Source organism: Rousettus aegyptiacus, unplaced genomic scaffold (genome assembly GCF_014176215.1).
Source record: "Rousettus aegyptiacus isolate mRouAeg1 unplaced genomic scaffold, mRouAeg1.p scaffold_m13_p_2, whole genome shotgun sequence".
NCBI lineage: Eukaryota > Metazoa > Chordata > Mammalia > Chiroptera > Pteropodidae > Rousettus > Rousettus aegyptiacus.
This window is the reverse complement of record NW_023416295.1, coordinates 17,685,986-17,700,460: the sequence shown is the minus strand read 5'-3', so window position 1 is coordinate 17,700,460 and position 14,475 is coordinate 17,685,986. Positions and strand designations below refer to the sequence as shown.

At 33.0% G+C, this 14,475-nt stretch overlaps 1 protein-coding gene and 1 pseudogene across 4 annotated transcripts in view; both read left to right on the top strand.

The window, feature by feature from the left end:
• Window positions 1-14,475, top strand: part of SPAG16 (sperm associated antigen 16) — a 695,163-nt gene that overhangs the window by 519,995 nt on the left and 160,693 nt on the right. The window lies entirely within an intron of this gene.
• Window positions 3,752-3,870, top strand: LOC118614017 (annotated as a pseudogene).

Here is a 14,475-nt window from a genome sequence, read left to right as displayed (position 1 = left end):
TATTTATTTCTTCAATTTTTTTCCCTATATTTTTCCCCCTCTGTAAATAGTCCTTGCATTAATAAATCTCTAACATTTCCATGAGTGTATGCTCTTTGTTTTCTGCCTGAACCCTGACTGATAGAGATGCACATAAAACACCTGGCATTACAGTCACCAAAATGTGTATATAGGCATTCTCTGTGAGGTGTATTCCCTATGATCTAAATTTTCTAAACAAAATACATAATAAATTTGAATATAAATAAAATAAAGTAAAAAAAAACCCATATTCCTATACACGAAAGAAAAAAATAGCACACGAATAAATAATGCTGATATCTTTTAAATTTCCTATTGTGGTTGGCTAGATTAACCCTAATGATCTCCTACATCCAACCTGAAGTCCTGCCTATCCCCTCCCAAAAAGAGCCAGAAAGAAAGGAGCGGAAAGACAGATGAAGCCAAATGAAAGATGGCCTTTATACATAGGAGAGATTAACACTTAATCCCTCAAGTCTTCACTTTTGCATGGAGGAAAAGGACCTAGAATATTTGTAGCCCCTCTCCACTCCATTTTACCCTCCATCCTTCCACCCTCTGTGAAAGTGGGGTTTTGCTTAACTAAAGAGTTGAAGAAGAACCAAGCAAGTCTCACTGAATTAATAAATCCTCCAGTGACCTTCTCCTTGGGAAAGTCTCCCCTCTGATCACATTCATCACTTTCAGCAAACTACTCCAATAGCAGAAGCCTGAGTTTTTGCAAGTCTGCCAATAATTGGCCAGGCAGGGTTAATTAACTCTGGGAACTGTTAGGGCACTGATGAGCCTGCATATTTATATTGAAATTTTACCCTTATCATATTAAAGGTGGTATTTTGATCTCTATCCCTATAATTCCTGTGTCTATTCTCAAGTGGTTCCAAAGTGGAACAGGAAAGGAAAGAGCATTTTATTGGTGCTGTCAAACCACAGTAGCATTTACATTCCTTTATTATGCATTATTTTTAATCTGTATATTTTTTATTTTAAATATTTTATGTGATCATTGCCGACATTTTTAAGAAAGCAATATGGAAAATACATAGCATGAAAAATAAATCACATAAAATCATACAAATTATACTTTAAAATTTTATATTTCTTAAACTCTGTATAAACTTACTATATAATTATATACAATGTAAAATTACTATATGTTACTAAATATTGTGTGGGTCCCAGGCCTGGCAGGTCCCAGGTCTGGCTGTGATCCAGGTTCACAGCTAAGAATAGGACCCCAGATTTAGAATGTTACATTAGTGCAGTAAGGCGCCTGCACCTAAAACATGTGAACATACTTCAGCTTATTGGATCACGCTTGCGTGGCTGAATGCCACTATTGTACTCTGCTGTGTGTGGAGCCATGCGGTCCCCTGGAGAGCAGAAGGGGAGCACAAGAAAGGGAGTGGAAGAAAACTAGAGCAGATGCGTGCTCCCCACAATAAAGTCGTTACCTGCCATTTCATCCTCATGTTGGCCCCTCGTGCATTCTTTCAAATGGCGGCTCACCATCTAAACCTCCCCCTCTTGAATAGCTTGGCGCTGACATACTGTAAAAATACTATATGTTACTAAGTATAATTAAATATATATATATAAACACAACATAGTGTTTTGATACTTTTTATTTATATCCTAATCTGACACATGCAGCCTTATATCCTACAGTATTCTAATAATACAGTATTTTATACTTTATATTGAGCCTTTTTTCATTTTAATTAATGTCAGAGGCAGTAGAGCAGTTAAGAACAACAGTCTGCAGAGTGACAGTGGTTGATTTTGAATCCAATTCTCCCACTTAGTTCTTTAACTTAGGGCACATTTCTTAATGTTTCTATGTCTAAATTTCCACCTTTGTGAAATGAGAATAACAAAACAATACCTGTTATATTTTTGTAAGCATTATGAAATAATCTATGTAAACATGGTGGAAAGGCTTAAATCTCTGCCTTCCCATGTGCACATTCTAATGAGAAAAGCAGAGAATTAACTCTTTATCTCTGTTTCTCTCTCTCTCTCTGTCTCGGAAACACAATCTCAAACATACATTATGAGAGTGTGTATGTGTGTATATATGTGTGTACATCTAATGTATATGTAATATACGTAATTATAATTATGTTATATAAATATATTTACATATAACATATATCTAAATTAAAAGTTTCACAAAAAAATATTCTTAGTGCATGTGATGTGCTCTGATATTTTCTATAATACTATTTTTAATTATGTACTACATTCGCTTTCCTGACCTGGTTATTGGTTTCTAGTTGCAATGTGGAAAATCCCGTTCTAGCAGATCCCTCGGGCCAGTGTCTGTAACACCTCCAGATGCATAACACTCATCTGTCATGCTGATAATTCTTTGTATCAAGTTTATATAAGGAATGGTAGCCTGATTTGCCTCTTTACTTATTATTTACTCTGTGTGGCTTGTGACAGGGTTGACTTGAGGAAATGTATGCTGAGCGAATTGCCTGAGAAAAAAGGGAAACAAGCTCCCCAGGAAGGTTCGGACCCCCAATATGAGCAAACCTCTACAGGGTGTATTGCTACCTGTGGTAAATCAAAACCTGGGCAGCCCGAGCATGTCGGTACACCAAAGGCAGCTGCTTTACCAGTGCAGGCTTTCCTTTGGGATACTATATTAATCATTTCATGTCATTTTTTAAAAACTAAATAATAATGATTTTGTAAGATCTGTTTGAATTTTTTTCTGTTAGTGGTTTCTAGAAACATCTGTCATTTTATAGGATAGAACATTGACTAAATTCTCAGATGAAATAAGATGCTTAGAAAATAACTTGCAAATATCATGCAAGTCATAATTTGATAATCCTTGAGCATTTATGATTATATTGTAAAAGTCAGTTTTTAAACTGTGATAATATCTGAAATGTAGATTATTCTATTTATTCAATGCTGACCAATATAGTTTAATTCTATGTCACTTTAACTCCTCATTTTGTATTAAGCAAGAACAGGTTTATAATTTGACTCCTTTATCCTAAAGAAGTAAATTACATTTTAAAGTATTGAGCTTAGAAATTAATTGGTAAATGTCTATTTTAACTTTCTTTTGAGAATTTCTATCCCAAATGCCAGGCAGTATTTTGCATTTTGGTCATTTTTCTTTTTTGAGATAATGAGGGTGGGGACTCTTTACAACTGCAGGCAATTGCTTTGAGCTCTAAGCACTTTGAAGAGATTAGCCCCATTGATAGTCTCTTCTTTTTTTTTTTTTTTGGAGAGAAATATTGAATTCCCCTGAGTATCGGAAGACATACAGCTATTGAATAGAAACTGCTTTTGTCTAGCGGATAGTACGATACTGAATATTCTCTTCTGAAAGACATAAATACATTAGAACATTCTGTAAAATGATTGGGAGTTTTATTACACTGACTTGTTAAAGTTGTCGGAAACTACAAATTTAAACTTGGTAACATTTTTCTAGAAAATATCCTTAAAGGGGTTTGAATCTGGATTGTACTGTTAATAAGTGAGCTAACTTGGTATCGAGCAAGTTAATTATCCTTGGGATAAAAAGGGGGTGGGGGAAATGGCATGATTTCTGCCAGCAATACAATAATAGAATGAAAAACATATGAATGAACTATTCGAAGGTCTATCTACCCAGTAAAACTTAACTGGACAGTGACCTGATTGTTCTGTGTGAGTTCAGTCAAAGATATCTTTCTTTGATTTAAAAATTTTCCACTTTGACTATGGCCATGGTGCTCCAAACAAGCCCGATCTTGTCAGATCTCGGAAGCTAAGCAGGGTCAGGCCTGGTTAGTACTTGGATAGGAGACCACCTAGGAAGACCAGGTGCCGTAGGCGTAAAAAATGAAAAATAAGGGGTTGTAAGCCGACGAGGTCTTTGCAATCTGTGAGGTCAACCAAGGATTGCCTCACCTAAACAATAAAAAGTTTTAAAAATTTAAAAATAAAATAAAAAATAAAAATGTGCCACTCTACTAGAACTCAGATAAAGCCTTATTAATAATATAAGTTTTATGGCAGGTGACTCCACATGCATTATGTTGTTTCAGAGAGGTTTAGTTACCAAAATCTCAATTCAAATGACTTTCTGTTATTAAGAAGAAGTCTTCTGTGGGAAAGAGGTATAAACATATATTATATACAAGAATATTATAAAATATATGTGTGTGTGTATATATATATATATGATGTATATCACACACACACACACACACACACTTATACAGTTTTAATTCCAGTGCTGTAGTTCCATCCAGTGTCTGGCTTAAATACAAGAGCTTCATCTACTGATTAGCTTGTTCCTGCAGGCAATCAGTTAGATACCGAAACCTTTTGAAGGTCATCATATCCTTCCCTTTCTGAAAGCATCCCTTGAAGTTTAACAGCTTAGCATGTTTCTGTTGCCTTTGTGTTCCTTGTTCTGTTATACATACATAAAAAAAGGATATTACTTGTATTCAGAGAAGGTAATAAAAATGTGTGATTTAGGAAATAAGGTAATCATCAAATAAGCCTTTTATTTATACTATTCAGACTGTCTATCTTTAGGATATCACAAATATTGATCAATTTCAGGTCAACTGGGTATGTGAAATAGAAGTTACATGCATTAAGCTCATGATTATATCTTATGTATTTGATTACGGGACACATTGCTTTATCTCATATGCACATGCACTAAAACTTTGGTTTTAGTGCATGTGCATATGAGATAATCTAGCTGTGCAAACTCTAAGAGCCAGTTTACTAGGAAAGAAACTGTGATATAATTTTACACATTTCTCTGATGTGTTAGAAATTAAAAACTACCACCATCTCCATCCCTACAAATTCATAATTCCTCAATTTCATAATTAGAGACCCTGGGTGAGCTCCCATGGGTCACTGGGATAGAGTAATAGGGATGCCTGTGGGATTTCCTTTATCTTCTGCCTTTGTCTCTAAGAGCATTTCACAGGGTCCCTATTTTCTGTGACTCTTTACCCCTTGAAACTAGTGTCAATGAGATTTTTTCAAGATTAATATCTCTTTCAAGGAAATAAGATATGGTAAGAAAATTCTAATCTACAGGTTAAGTCACTTTTTCTTAGGGCCACAGATTTAGTTATGTTGGACCTTAATTATGATGGGAAAAACTTGGAAGATTAGTTTTGGGCTCATATACATTGAGATAGATTGTTCATAAGTGCTTAGAATGTCAAAGCTCTCCTTTTCAAGTGTACTTTTCTCTAATTTACAAAATGTGTTTTGTTCTTTTGTTGCACTTTGGTGATTTATTTGCATTTCCCTTCTACAATTATTTCAGTAAATATGTGTTGGTTGATATCTACAAAGAAAATGTTTATTGAGGGCCTTTAACCCGAGTCATTCTCAATGCATTTTTGTGAGCTTTTCAGATGGTTTTTGAAAAGTGCTCATTAAACTCTTCTAAAGTTTAAATTAGAGCATATTTTTTTAGCAATTTTGACTTGCTTTTACAAGAGAACTTTGGCTCCGTTAGATACTAAAATGAAAGAGCTCCCAAAGACGAAAGCTGGAATGATTTGATCATCAAAATAAATAATGATGGAATTATATTATAATACAAATAATATAATAAATTTCTATGAGTTCGCACTGATATAAACAAATGCTTGAGTGAACGAATGACTGAATAAATAATAAATAAATAAATAAATAAATAAATAAATAAATAAAAGAGAAAGAATGACCATTCATTACAGAATAATTTCAATTAATGATGTAGAGAAAATTAAGGAAAGAAAAGTCACCATTAGAGTAAAGTGTACTGGTACATTAGCTCTACTCCTGTTATAAAAGAATTTTATCTTGTTCCATAGATTTGGTGGTTCCATAAATTGCTAGTTGAAGAATCAGATTTGAAAATATTGATTTGCAACTGATATCAAGTGTTACTGAAGTTCTTTAAGAACAATCAATAAATATTGTATCTTATAAGTGAATATTTGTTAACGTTGAAAAATGTCGTGTGTGTTATTTGCATGAATTCATATAATGATAGGTAGTGAAAAAAATCCATTAAAAAAAGTCAGTAGCTTAACACAAAAATGCTAACTTCTAACTCACATTAAAGCAACGGGAGGAGGCCACTCCTCCATGCAGATGTGGCCCAGGATGGCAAAGACTCTTCCACTTCCAGCACACAGTCTCAGAGATCACTGTCAGTGTCAACATCTAGCCAGCAGACAAGAAAAGAAAAAAATGGAAAGCATCCTCCCTAAACCACCTTTGCACAGAGATAAAATAAACCTTTTCTACCACCAGGGCTAGTTGCTAGATAGTTATCCCTTAAACATGAATACAAGGTTGAAAAATTATAGGCTAGACCTAAGGAAAATTGTAAAAATTACAATGAAAAAAATTCTCCAAACAGATCTTAATATCTCCCTCTTATCAGTTCACTCTACCCTGTAGTTGTAGTTTTTTGACTAAGCCACTGAGTTGTCTTTCAAAGATTTATTTTAGCAAATGGCTATGCCGTCGATGCACAAAGAAAGTGAAATAACCCTATAATTTTGGAGACTTTTTTAAAGGTAAGCTAACAAAAAAGATTCTTCTTCTTTTCCTTTGATTCCAAAGAATGTATAGTTTTATGTTCTTTACAATTAGGTAATCTTCCCTGAATTTTTCTTCATGTCTCATATAGCAGTAGAAGTACAGAAATGATCAATTTTTTTTAAAGCTTCCTAGACTTGCTCATTCTCCCCTGAGATTCTCTAGTAGGATTTATTGTGTATGTGTGTTTATACATAATGTGTGTGTGTGTGTGTGTTTAATTTTTACCAAAAAGAAAAAAAAAAAAGCATGTTTTTTGTGAAATTAAAATAGTTTTTCTTGACATTAGTAGCAGATTCCTGGGGTTAGAATTTTGTGCTAGGTTATTTTTAATTTATATTTGGGGAAACTTTTATTTATTTACAAGTAGTATTAAACCCTAACTCCAGGAATGTTCATTAATGTAGAATAATTATTAGAAAATTGATTAAGGTCTAATTTCAAGGATAATATTTGGAATACCACTCCATTAGTGACAACTCCCAGTATGTGAGTATTATATTTATATAAAAACTAAAATCATCTTTGTTGCCAAGGGATATGAGGTTATGGGCCTCCTAGACATACTTATCCTATTTCCTGCAGAAAGGAGCATCATTCATACCATGTTTTTTTTTTTCTTGAGAAACAGCTGCGCAATCTCCTTCCCTAGAAATGTCTTTAACAAGACTCACCTGGTCTTTAAAAGCCTTGTTACTACAGCCATGACACCCTGAACAAGCCTGATCCCATCTGATCTTGAAAACTAAGCAGAGTCAGGCATGGTTAGTACTTGGATGGGAGACCACCTAGGAAAACCAGGTGCTATAGGCATAAAAAAATAAAACAAAAAAATAAGTGATTATAAGCTGACAAGAGGTCCTTGCAATCTTTGAGGTCAACCAAGGGTTGCCTCACATAAAAATAAATAAATAAATAAATAAATAAATAAATAAATAAATACATGCATACATAAGAAAATGCTTGATGGGAGCTACTGTCCTAACAGCCATTTCTTCAGCATTACAGACACTGTCAGGATTCTACTTTGCTCTGTGGACCCTTGTCTTCTTTTCCATCTGGAAAACCCTTATTCATCCTTTAATGTTGTATTCAAATAGCTCTTTTTCTATTGTTTCTACTCTTCAACTCCAGTCCCTCAAGCAGAATAAATTCCTTTTTCATCTATGTTCTCATTGCACTTCGTACAGCTCTTTATTGCATATGAAATTGTATTAGCATTAATTTGTGTTTTACTTGCCTCTCTCATGAAGTACCGAATTCCTGAAGAAAGACACACGTATTCACTTTTGTGTCTCACAACTTTGACGTTGTACCTGATTTATTGTTGGTGTTCAATAAATGTTTATGGAATTACTTTGAAGTTAATTTTATGTAGAAATAGATGTGGTTAAAGCAGAAGGAATTCTGGAACTATCTGTGGCCTGAGATATTTACATGTAATAATTAAATTTATATTTAATAATTAGATTATATAATTTATAATCCAGATTACATCTAAAACACAAAGACACTAATTCTTCAATGTCAGAGATCCTCACTTAGCCTTCCCTACAGAGAAATGGACATTTTCGTACCTCAGAAAGTAGAATCATTGGGAAAACAATAAAAATTATGCCAAAAGCTTTTTGTCAAAAGAAAGAAAAAAAAAACTGCTTATGTTATAGAAGTCATTATATGTTCTTTCTAGTTTGGGTTGATGTGTTTATAGTATGACTAAATATTAGTATTGTGATTTATCGAGTATTGATGGTACTTCTGTTCAGGTCAGATTAACAAATTAATGAAGTTCACAATAGTTACTAAAAACTATAAATTTCTTCATATAAGCAGAAAATTAATATGATTTTAAAATAATATCCTAATTGTAGAGAAGCGTTCAAGATAAAATTTAAGTTAAAAAAAGCAACCTACAGATATTATGTGTGTCTCCAAACTTTGTCATACATATATACATAAATATATAATCATAATATATATATAATATATACTGAAGTATATGTATTTGCATATATACACATTCAGAAGGAATTGAGAGATAATCTAGGTGGTTATCTGTTCCAAATTTTCTATAATTTTTTTACCCCAAAAAATCTTATTTAAAAATGTTATTAAATCTAATCTAATTAGATGTAATTAGAATATCTTTGAAATAAAACATTCTAGTTTAACTAAATTATTTTTCTTTAGACAGGAGATATTAGATTTTTACAAATGCTGTGGTATATTTTTATAATATACTAATGTAGGAAATTAGAATGTAGAAGTCTTGAGGTTGCTACATTATATAGTTTGTAAAATAATGGAAGTGATGATAATCAGTGTAGAAAACTGCATATATAAAATTGGAAACAGATGTTAATACACAGGTGGTTGAACAAAAAATAATATAGCCCTGGTTCAGCAGTCTTGTGTTAAAGGAACATCTGGATGTGTATGTTTTATCCCTAAGCTAAAACTTGCTAACAAGAAATAAAAATCAAGAAATTTCTTGAGTGAATAGAGTTGAATCAAAAAGTAAACCTTAAGGTGATCTTTAAGTCTGTATTGCTTTTGAATGCCTATAAAGTAATGAGGCTGATTCACATGAGCCATTTATGAAAATATGTTGCTAACAAATTTAGATATGTCACACGTGCACATACAACCAAGTTTGTTTTATAACATACAGAGGTTGTTTTTTTTATTATTGTTATTATTAAAGTAACATTTCTAATTTTTAATACCCAGTATCTGAAGTTAAATGTTCTTTCACAAACATTTTGATTATTTTTATTAATAAAAAAACATTTTCTAGAAATACATTCTTCTAAAAGTCCTTCTAGAATGGTGTTTATTTTATGTAATATTAAGTAAAAGAACAGCTGTGTCCATCATATAGTGGAATGTTTATAAAGTGTTAATTTGACTTATGAACATTTCTTTTACAAACTAAGATGATCTGCTGTGGAACCTTTCTTGAGCTTCCACTAAAACAAATAATAGGTCTGTCCAGGATAAGAAGACATTACAGTTGTCATCTGAATAATGAAAATATCTTCAAGTTCTAGTCACATGCTTGCTACTAGAAACATTTAGTAAAACAAAATTAAGTGTATAAGACAAAAAAATAAAAATTCATCTAGTTTTTAAGAGTTTGTTGTAATAGTACTTGATTTTCACCATTTGCAAAATTAGGAAAAAAAGGATGGACCTGCATTTAAAAAGTACCTCCTGCATTGTTTCCATTGAGTTTTGTGCTACACCTTTGTGTGATTATTTTTCCTATTTAGCCATAATATTGTGAGTGTATGAAATGGGCAATATGTCAAAAATAATTAGGCCCCATAGTGTTGAAACCCCAGTGGATAAACAGCTTCTTTTATAGAAGCAACTAATTACCTGTAGACCTGTCAATTTTACTTAGCAAAGACCATCTGGGAAAAGACCTCTTTTCCCAAAGGAGCAATTTCTCTTCCACAAAGAACTGTTCTGTGATGTCAAAATACTGTTTTCCATAAAATGGCCTCTCATATCTTCTCCACTTCTTTCTCTTCCTTCTAAACTGGGCTGCTTCTTATGGAACCAGAAAAGGTGGTACTAGATAATTTAAAAGGTAAAATAAAATAAATCTGATAGACAATATCCTTAAGAGAACCAGTATATTATAAATGTGCTTAGATGGATTAATGGCTACATGGAGCTCTGTTATGGACAATTATCAGAATATTTACATGCACTTTTGACTCTGGTTTCCTCAGTAGCAGTAAGCCAACTGGCATTTGTCGATCACATAAAACTGTTAAATTTTAATTTCAACTTAGTTGGAAATAAGGAACATTATGACTAAAAAATGGTTTTATATACCTAGAGTTTAACAGTTTGATGTTATCATTTTTCAGAAAAATATATAATTGGTGTTTGGATACTTTAGATGAGTTAGCAGTTATTCTAACAGGAAGAGACAGTCAATTTTCTCTAAATCCCCTAGATAAATAGCATAGATATATATAAAGCTGTACAGATAAATATTGTTCTACATCCTTCATCCACCATTTCATGACAAACCAATATCAGTTTTACTAAAGATGAGGACGCATGTTATAAAAGCACTAGCGGCTGCAGTACCTGCTTACATTTGAAGAGTAATTTAGAAGGAGATACTTGACTTGGAGTTTACCCAGCAGTCTATGGAATTTATATGTTTTGCACACATATCAAGGGAAGACTAAAACAGGCCTGACATTTCTGCATATTTCACAGTATTGAGGAGAGTAGTCCAGAGCAGAGCGGGAATATTTTTTTCTAATCTTCTTTTTTCATATGATGCCACGGTGGTCTGCAGGAAGTGAACAAAGTAATGGCTACTGTATCTCAGTATAAAAGGACAGTTGACCATAAAAAGAACCCAGAATGCAGAATTAGTACTAGAATTAGAATTAGAATTATTATAACCCCTGGAATAGCATTTGGAGTTCAGATATTCCCAAAATAAGTTTTAATAAACTTAAGTAGATTATAATGCCCATTCCATTTTAATTACCAACGATCTTTTTCTAAGAAGTCAGCATTTACTTTCCCTCTGGATGACCAGTTAATTCATTTTGAACAAGGCAGCATTCATGAAACCAACACGCATTGAAACAGTATAGGATAATCATAAAACTAAAGAAAGAAAAGTCTGGATACTCAGAATTGGAGCAACTAACCACCTATTATTGTAATAAGGTACAACTGGTGATGGGTGTCTTTGTACTGTATTCTCTAATGATGGTTCTAGGATTAGTTTTTTTCTTATACCTAAAGACAGTTTTTTGGAATAATTAATAACTCAGGCTGAATGTGAAAGTTTTAATATTAACGCGATGCAAAATGACCTTTGACCTTTGCCTAGTTTAAAATTCAAGCCAAATCTACCTGAGGCCACTTTTGGCCTTGACTGAATTGCATTTAAAAATCTGCGTTCTCTCAGTCATCCCTGGTTGGTTTAATTACCAGTTTTATTAAAAATACAAATATTCTATGCTATCTATCCAAAAGTAAACAAGACTTCTGGATAATTTTCTTACTTAGTTTATGTTTTGCAAGTAAACCTAGAAATAATTTTACAAAACGTGACTGAAATATTGTTCAAAAGGCATTAAACGAGCTATAGAGTATAGGTCAACAGAGAACCTCTGGGAAGGAGGAAAAACAATAAATGGGAGCAGATGTAACAGAGGACTATCTAAAATAACAAATGTGATTTTTATATTTTAAATTTATGTGCTCATAACACATCTCTCTCCCTCATACTAAGCTGACAGGAGCATGTGAACCTAACGTGATATAATGAGTACAGAGAAGGGAGGAGGGGTGTCATAACGGTAATAATACAAAACGGAGGCCTCTGATTTGCCATGGCAGAAAATATCACTTGCTTCTCTCTATCAGAGGGACTTCGAGGAGGCTTTTAACAATACTTTCTGTTTTATAAGCAATCTTTTTTCTCATTTCCTAACTCTGATGGCTACCAGTGCTGCTGTATGAACACAGTGAGGAAACATACCAGAGGAGCGTGTAAAATGGCTCCAGGCGTGCACATTCTCTGTAAAGGGCACACGAATTGCTAGAGCACAGCTCTTTCATCTTTTCTTCCTTCACTTTTACTTCCTTCTTTATCTACCTAGGTTTAAATTTTATACAATAAAAAGTCTTATAATTATCTACCATGGTCATTTTCCATAAGATGTAAAATCATATATTTTAGTCCAGGCAAGTACCCAGTAGTCAAACAGATGTGTTTAATTTTTACATTAATATGTAAATAATAAGAAATAACTAAAAGATGGTTCTGATATAGTCAAGGTTATGACTCAAAGCTTTTCTGATTGGCATGCCTCTTGCATCACAGTGACTCGAAGTATGTTTTGAATGGCTCCTAAAATCACACTACATGCTGTTAAATTCTACTCGCCATCAACAAACACTCCTCATGCATATACAGAATCATTGAGAACAGGAAATGCTACAACGATTTAAAACCCTATGTTATCTCAGAAGTTTCATAGTCTTTAATCTTCTATATATTTCCTACTCGATTGATCACGAAGTAAAATGAACTGACAGTTTATCATTTTCTTTCTCTTTCCTAACTTTGCTAGAGATGAAAAAAAAAACTATAATAAGAAGGGGGAAAAACTAAATTTAACAACCTAGATATATTTTCTATTAGATAATAAGCTCTGTGGTTATCAGAAGTTTACTTATTTTATTATTTTTTGAGAGAATAAGTAATTCATTTTCTCACTTTAAAAGTAAATATGCCAATGACTCTAAAGGTATACTAGACATTCACAAATATGATCTATAACTTTTCAGAAAGTGTAATCTAAAATACATGTGAATAATTAACAGACTATTTAACAGATAGACTGATGTGTGTACATTATAAAACCAAGATTAAAAGGTAATAAGCCTGTCTTGCAGTTCTTTCTTATGTTCAATACAAGCGCCACACAATGACAAATGTGTGCATTACATATATGTATTTCATGATAAGGATGAAAAAGACTGGTTTTTCTTAACTTTCAGTCTTTTTATAGCTACTACATAATTGTGTAAGCTATAAGGATGCAGATTTACAAGTTATATAAGTATTAATGTGATATACTGAGGCCAAGACTGAACCACGTGTTCCAGTAGATTCTGTAATTTTCACACTTGCTTTGCATTTTAGTCATTTTAAGGAACTGATCTCTTTATAAGGTGCCAAGATCACATCACTATATTGCACATAAATACCAGATCTATTATTTTTTTAAACCTTTCTACAAAACTTTTGAAAAATGAATAAAATATACACTTTAAAAATTATTTTATCACTGTGGCCATTGCCTGCATACTTCTTATATCCCAGATAATCAGGAACTCTACAAGAAATCATAGCAATGAAGTGCTTGGCATACAGTAAATATTCGAATACTCGTTGGGGAAATAAATGACTAAGCTTTGGGTATTTTCCTAATATAGCATGTTGGTGGTAATCTCCAGTTTCATTATTCTTCCTCCTTCAAAAACATTATTTTGTATTTGTAGATGACCCATCTCTGTTTGAATTGCTGCCTGTTTCTCTCAATTTGAAAATGTAAACATTTACTACCTATCTTTCAACTGCGATTCTCTGAGCTAAGGCTTAATCATAAGCAGATCCATTTTTGTCTCCATATGTTACCTAGTTTTTTTTTTTTTTTTTCTTGAGATTACAGTGCCCTCTTATCAGAAAGGAATTCACTCAGGAACAAATAGTAGACTATCATATGAAGAGAAGTGTAAACAAATAGGAGTTTCACTTCTGTAGAGGAATTCTGTAGACAAAGACAAAGTTACGAGTGTTGGTGTAGAGGCTCAACATGATAGGTCATGCACCTCTGCAAGTCTCAGCCTTTCTCTCTAGGTTGTGTAAGGAAGAAAATCTTTTTCCTCTTTCCTTTTAGGTTCTTTGGTTGGTCTAATAATTAAATGTATATAAGATAGATTAACAGGAGAACACCAAATTCAACTTCATATGTATGAGAGACCATGCAAATATGAGACTTCAAAAAGTGATCAAAGCAGGCAGCTTTTATACCTTTTAGACAAGGAAACAATCAAAGGTGAAGAACGGACAAGACAAAAGAGTTTGGGCTTCGGGTAGCAAATTAGTGAAGAAATGACAAGGTTTGTTTATACAGTCTTCTCAGCCCGAAATTCCCTACCTGGTGATAAGGCTATCTGCTACCATTCTGGTACAGAAGAGGTACCATTCACATGAGAAATTTATTTCCTGCTTTCAGGGGCACAAAGGAGTTCCGTGTCCTTCTTGCACTGGCTGTTTCTTAAGTAACTTAATCAGAAATAATATGCCAA